Source organism: Octopus bimaculoides, chromosome 18, assembly GCF_001194135.2.
Source record: "Octopus bimaculoides isolate UCB-OBI-ISO-001 chromosome 18, ASM119413v2, whole genome shotgun sequence".
In the NCBI taxonomy this organism is placed as follows: Eukaryota; Metazoa; Mollusca; class Cephalopoda; order Octopoda; family Octopodidae; genus Octopus; species Octopus bimaculoides.
The window spans coordinates 46,247,470-46,253,375 of record NC_068998.1 but is presented as its reverse complement, the minus strand read 5'-3'; the positions used below and the strand labels follow the sequence as shown (position 1 = coordinate 46,253,375).

General features: G+C 37.1%; 1 protein-coding gene across 2 annotated transcripts in view; it reads left to right on the top strand.

The window, feature by feature from the left end:
* Positions 1–5,906, top strand: part of LOC106882174 (phosphatidylinositol 4-kinase type 2-beta) — a 110,797-nt gene that overhangs the window by 13,930 nt on the left and 90,961 nt on the right. The gene's annotated exons all lie outside the window — the stretch shown is intronic.

Sequence of the window (5,906 nt, the reverse complement as noted above, 5' to 3'; positions counted from 1 at the left end):
TGTGTGTGTGTGTGTGTGTGTGTGTCTTTCTGTTTCTGTATATTTGTGTGTGTGTGTGTGTGTGTCTTTCTGTTTCTGTATATTTGTGTGTATGTGTGTGTGTGTGTCTTTCTTTCTGTATATTTGTGTATGTGTGTGTTTCTGTTTCTGTATGTTTGTGTGTGTGTGCATGTCTATCTGTTTCTGTTTGGTTGTGTGTGTGTGTGTGTGTGTGTGTGTATCTTTCTGTTTCTGTATGGTTGTGTGTGTATGCATGTATTTCTGTCTGTGTGCATGTACAAGCACACATATTTGGGTGTGTCTGTTTCAGTCTGTCTGCCTCTGTGTGTATGAGTTTGTATGAGTTTATGTGCATGCACGTGCATATCTTTCTGCCTATGGATGTATGTATCTGGGTATGTCTGCAAACAAATTTGAAACACTTGCTCTCATCATCATGGTCTCCACACCACTGTTACTGCCTAGACCATCAGTTATAGGTATGCCTCTATTACTTGCAATGTCTACTATATAGGTTGATATACTTCACCTACACCATATTACCATGTGTCTTGGAGGTGTGTATTTTCCTGGCTTCATTGAGGTCTTCCAGTAATAATAACAATGATGGATGGTCACCTGGTGTTATGATGATGCTAGCCAAGTTGCTTTACATTGTTTTTACTTAGCTCCAGTTCAAAGATAGTCTAATCATGGCCATCCCATATTTCTTGATGATCATCAAAATCTTGACCAATATGCCAATCTTACTTTCCAGAAATGGTAGGATGGTACTTGGGGAAGATTTGACTACTATTTCTTGCAGATTAAGCAATTGCAGAGAGGTTTTTCTTTTGGCACTTTTTAGGTTTTGTGTCATCATTGTCATATGAAGAATGTATCATCATCATCATCACCTGGCCAGATGACTTGTTCCAACCCAATAAGTCATACTGGTCTTTCAATAGCTGAAATGTCTCACCTGTGCATGCTATGACTACAGATGATTGCAGTAGTTCATATCCACCATGCTGCATCTTGTGTCTTCAATGTAACCCTGGCATGCATTTTTTTTTTTTTTTTGCCTTTTTTTAATCTCTGGTGTGTCAGGAAATGATTGAGGACCTACAAATGCACTAAACTATCACAGATAACCATACCTCTCTCCAGATGATGTGATGACACCTGTTAATTCTGACAGCTAGGCAGGGTTAGAAGTTTCACTCCAGAAATACTGCACATTGCTACTGTTTACCAATTGTGATATAGAAAATAAATACATGATTATACACACACATACAAACACATACACACATCCATATGCATTTATACATGGGCACACACATACACATAAGCATGCATATATATATATATATATATATACACACACACACACACTTGCGCATTCACACACATGCATACATATGTATACACGCACACATAGATACGCATGTGCTCATACCTACATGATCACATCTACTCATGTTGACATACACGCAGACACACTTTTAACTAGAAATGATAATTATAGACCTTAATTTTCTTGTGAGTTATTAATTGTTGGTGGAAATAGATTAAAGACCCACCCACACACTAACCCACACCTTTTCTATTTAGTTTTATGAAATACAAAAAAATGAGGTTAACAGCATGGGAAGTTTTTTTTTTTTTTTTTTGTCAATCACTAGAATTACTAAAAAATAATAATAATAAGTTGGGGGCGGGGAGATACTCAGCAGAAATGGAAGTAAAATTGAAAGAAGAAAATAATAATAATTTTTTAGTCAGATTTGGGGTAGGGACATAGATGAATAAAAGGGTATAGCTAATTGATAGGTCTTCCTGTACTTGACCTGTACTTCTTTACCCAACCCTCTTCAACTTAAAGTGCAGGGGTGAGCTATGTTGTATGAGGACGCCTTATCAGTTCTCTCACTTCTTATTGTCCTGATGATGATGATGATGATAATAATGATGATGATTGTTTGAATATTTAAAAATAGATTGTTGTGGACATCCCACTCACACCAGTCCTCGTTAATTGAGATCCTTTGGGTTTGATGTCTGATTGGGACCCACTGGTCTTGTGCTCCTGATATACATTGCCTCTCTTTTAGGTTGAGGACTATTGCATACACACACCATCGACACTTCTTTTACAAGATGTTGAGTGGCTGTTTGATTTTTTATCACTCTCGGTACATGTTTTGGGGACTTAGCAAGCCAGTGGTTGTTCTTTATGTTCACCATTTGATCCTGGCAGAAATTTTTCTCATCTGAGAAAAACCAAAGCATGTTCAGTTGGAGGGGATGCTTGAGTTTGTTCAAAAGCTTTATAGCGTGGTCTTTCCTTTTATTCTTGATGGCTTGGGATAAAAATTGGCCCATTCTCATCTTGTAGGAGGAATACAGAATGTCTTCATGCACTAACTGTCTGATAAGAAACTCAGACACTCCCATGTGCCAGGCAATGGACCTGATTGACTTGGAGGGATCATTGTCAATCATGGCCTGGATCTCACCAATAAATTCAGGAGTTCTTTTCTTATCACAACGATCAGAGTGACTTTTCTGAGCTGCTGTACCTTCGTAATCACCATTAGACTCATCCAACTCTTTCTGTATCCTCTGCACTGTCCTTACATTGACACCCAAACACTCTGAAATGTTTGTATTGGAACTTTCAGCATGAATGCCAATCAGTACAGCATATCATTTCCAAATTTCTGGCAGAGTTAATTGCATCATGGTGCTGCTTTTCCCACAGTACCCAACTGACCCTACTATACTGTGTAGTCAACAAAAACAATCAACATGCATGCGCAAAATTAAAAATATAAAATGGCGAAAATTTACCCATTGCACCCTGTATATATATATTCACATGTATGTTTAGGCACTTGAGAGTGCACACATACAGACATGTATGTATATATCATGTCTTGACATGAAAGTGAGTCTTCAAATGAATGTGTATAATGTGCATAAGTGACAACAATCCTACAAGTATATGCGTTCAATGAATCTAAGCTGGTGGGTGTTAGCTTACTGTTGTCTACACAGCAACCTATGTATGTTTGTTTTTTCAATGATGACAATGTATGTATTGATAATAGTTTATCTGGTTGATGACAGCATGAATATAGTTGAGTCCTATGCCGTTTGATTGCAACACATGTTGAAAGATCAGTGAGTGTCCCTGCTTTGAGGACTGTAATGCAGTGTTTAGTTAGATGGTATACCTCTTGATATAACAGCTTACTAATCATTGATCGGTTGACAAGAATTTAATTTAGTGGCCAAGTAAGTTTCAAACCAGCCAACAAAAATGGCGGCTCAGGACTTGGGCCTTTTATAGGCACACGCATGGCTGTTTGGTAAAAGGTTTGTTTCCCAATCACATGATTCCAGGTACAGTGCCCCTGTGTGGCACTTTGGACAAGTGTCTTCTGCTATAGTCACAGGCTGACCAAGACCTTGTGAGTGGATTTAGTAGACGGAAACTGGAAGCAGTCTATCATATGCATACATGAATTTACTTGTCACACATTCTTTTGAGACTTTGTAGCCTGGAATAGTTTTCTCCTGCTTGGAAATGAATGAACGGTCTGGCAATTTTTTCCAATACAATCCAGTTTCGTCTACGTTAAAAATCTGTTCAGGAAGAAACTCGTTTACTTTGATGATTTTCTTTAATGCAGTAGGAAATTTCACTGCTGATTGTTCGTCAGCTGATGCACTTTCATTTTGCTTCTCAATGGAATGGTAATTTCTTTGTTCCTTAAATCTCATGGACCATCCTTGACCTGCTTTGAACTCTGCATCTTTCTCATCTGGATATTTTTTCTTCAGGTCCTCAAACAAAGATAACGCTTTCTCTTGAATGATTTCTTGACTGATAGTAGCACACTGACGATTCAACCTAACAATCCAAAGACAAAGAAGACTTTCCATTTCTTCAAAGATTTTGCCTCTTATTGATGGGGTCTTCAGATTTGTTGTGCTAAATTCTTGTCCTTGTTATGTACAATCGTCAATACAGTTGTCCAACTCCTCCCAAAAGATTGTGCCAGTTTCTATGGTTTTTTTTTTATCATAGCCAGTTTATCTACCAGCGTTATAGCATGACGCTTAGCATTTTCACTATGAATTTTCTTAGGAGCCATGGGGGCAAAAAATAGTCACAAATGAATGAGAAAGAGAAAGTAGATGATAAACTGATGTGAACAAATCTGAATTCAAAACAATTGCAAGAATCACAGGTGATGATGACACCTAGTGGTAGATATTGGAACTACAATGCAATATGAACTCCGAAAGACAGATAAATAAGACAACACAGCTGATTTCATGATTTGGTTCCCTAAGCTACACTACTTTATGGTGTGTATCTTAACATTTACTGTACGTATTTTAATATGATTTTATATGCTTTTATTCTTATTTATTGTACAGTAACATGATTTTATGTACTTTTAACGGTTTTCTGGTGATTTTACGATTCCAATATTTGTGGCAGACAGACATAAAGTTGAGTAAAATGACTTAACTTGATTTTTATTTTTCCATATATTATTTTTGAAAACCGACATATAATCGAGAATGACTTAAAATCAAAATGACTGAAGCCGAGGTATGCCTGTACATATATAATATTGCAATCTGCAATAGTCAGTAAATTAGAAATAGAATTAAAAAATTCTTTCTGTCTGGCCCTGTATGAAATGATCCAAGACCTGGTACTGGTGTGCAGTCAGGTGGTTAGGAACCCCTAGTTGAGAGGATTAACCATGATGAAGAAGATAAATGCTTTCATATATGTGGACACAAACAGGAGTACTCAGGACTAAAGGTTACATGTCATTTATGTCTCAACTTTTTTTATTTAGAAGTTTCTAGGTTATATTTCTCACTTTCAACTTTGCCAGAATTTGTGTGTGTAGGGCGTGACCTGGAATATGGGTGTTTTCCAGTGTGTGTGACTACATGCACAGAGCCACTCCTCACCACACAAAGCCTAATGTGTAGTTAGAATGTTTGTTACTATATATCATGCAATGTGCACTACCACCATCACTTTCTTCTAGCAGTGATATGAGCCAATCAACTGGAGAGCATTTACATGGTTCTTCATTGTGCTAGAAACAGCAGCCAAATCTTCTGTAAATCATTTTTTTTTTTCCCATATAAAAGAAAGACATGTTGAATAAAATGGTTCTAGGTTCCCATACATTGAAAATAAGGCAATGAGATTGTAATGGATGGAATATAGTAGATCTTAGGCCTGTTTAGTCGAGGGGAACCTGGAACTAAACAATGACAATGACAAAGTACAAATAGGGAGAGTACAAATGAGATAAAGATCATTTCTGTGTGTGTGTATGTGTGTGTGTGAATACAATCGTGTATGTTTTATGATTAATTAGGCTAACCAATGAATTAAGTTAATTGTTGAAAATTAGGAGACAATTACCATATTTAGCGGTTGTGTTGTGATTGCATCAGTGGTGTGATGGCAGTAGTAGTAGTAGTAGTAGTAGTAGTAGTAGCGCATGTGGCTGTTGTGGTGGTGGTAGTGGTGGTGGATGTTGTGGTAGTGGTGGATGGTTCTCACCCATTGAGATTCAATTCTAGAATCGGAAACAGTCCAGCTTCTGTTTTATCTATTTATCTCTTTTACGTGTTTCAGTCATTTAACTGCGGCCATGCTGGAGCACTGCCTTTTAGTTGAACAAGTTTCCCCACAGGACTTATTCTTTGTATGTCTAGTACTTATTCTATTGGTCTCTTTTTGTTGAACTGCTAAGTTATGGGGACTTAAACACAGCAACATCAGTTATCAAGCAATGGTGGGGGGACAAACACACAAATACTTACATAAATATATATATATGTATGTATATATATGTATGTATATATATGTATGT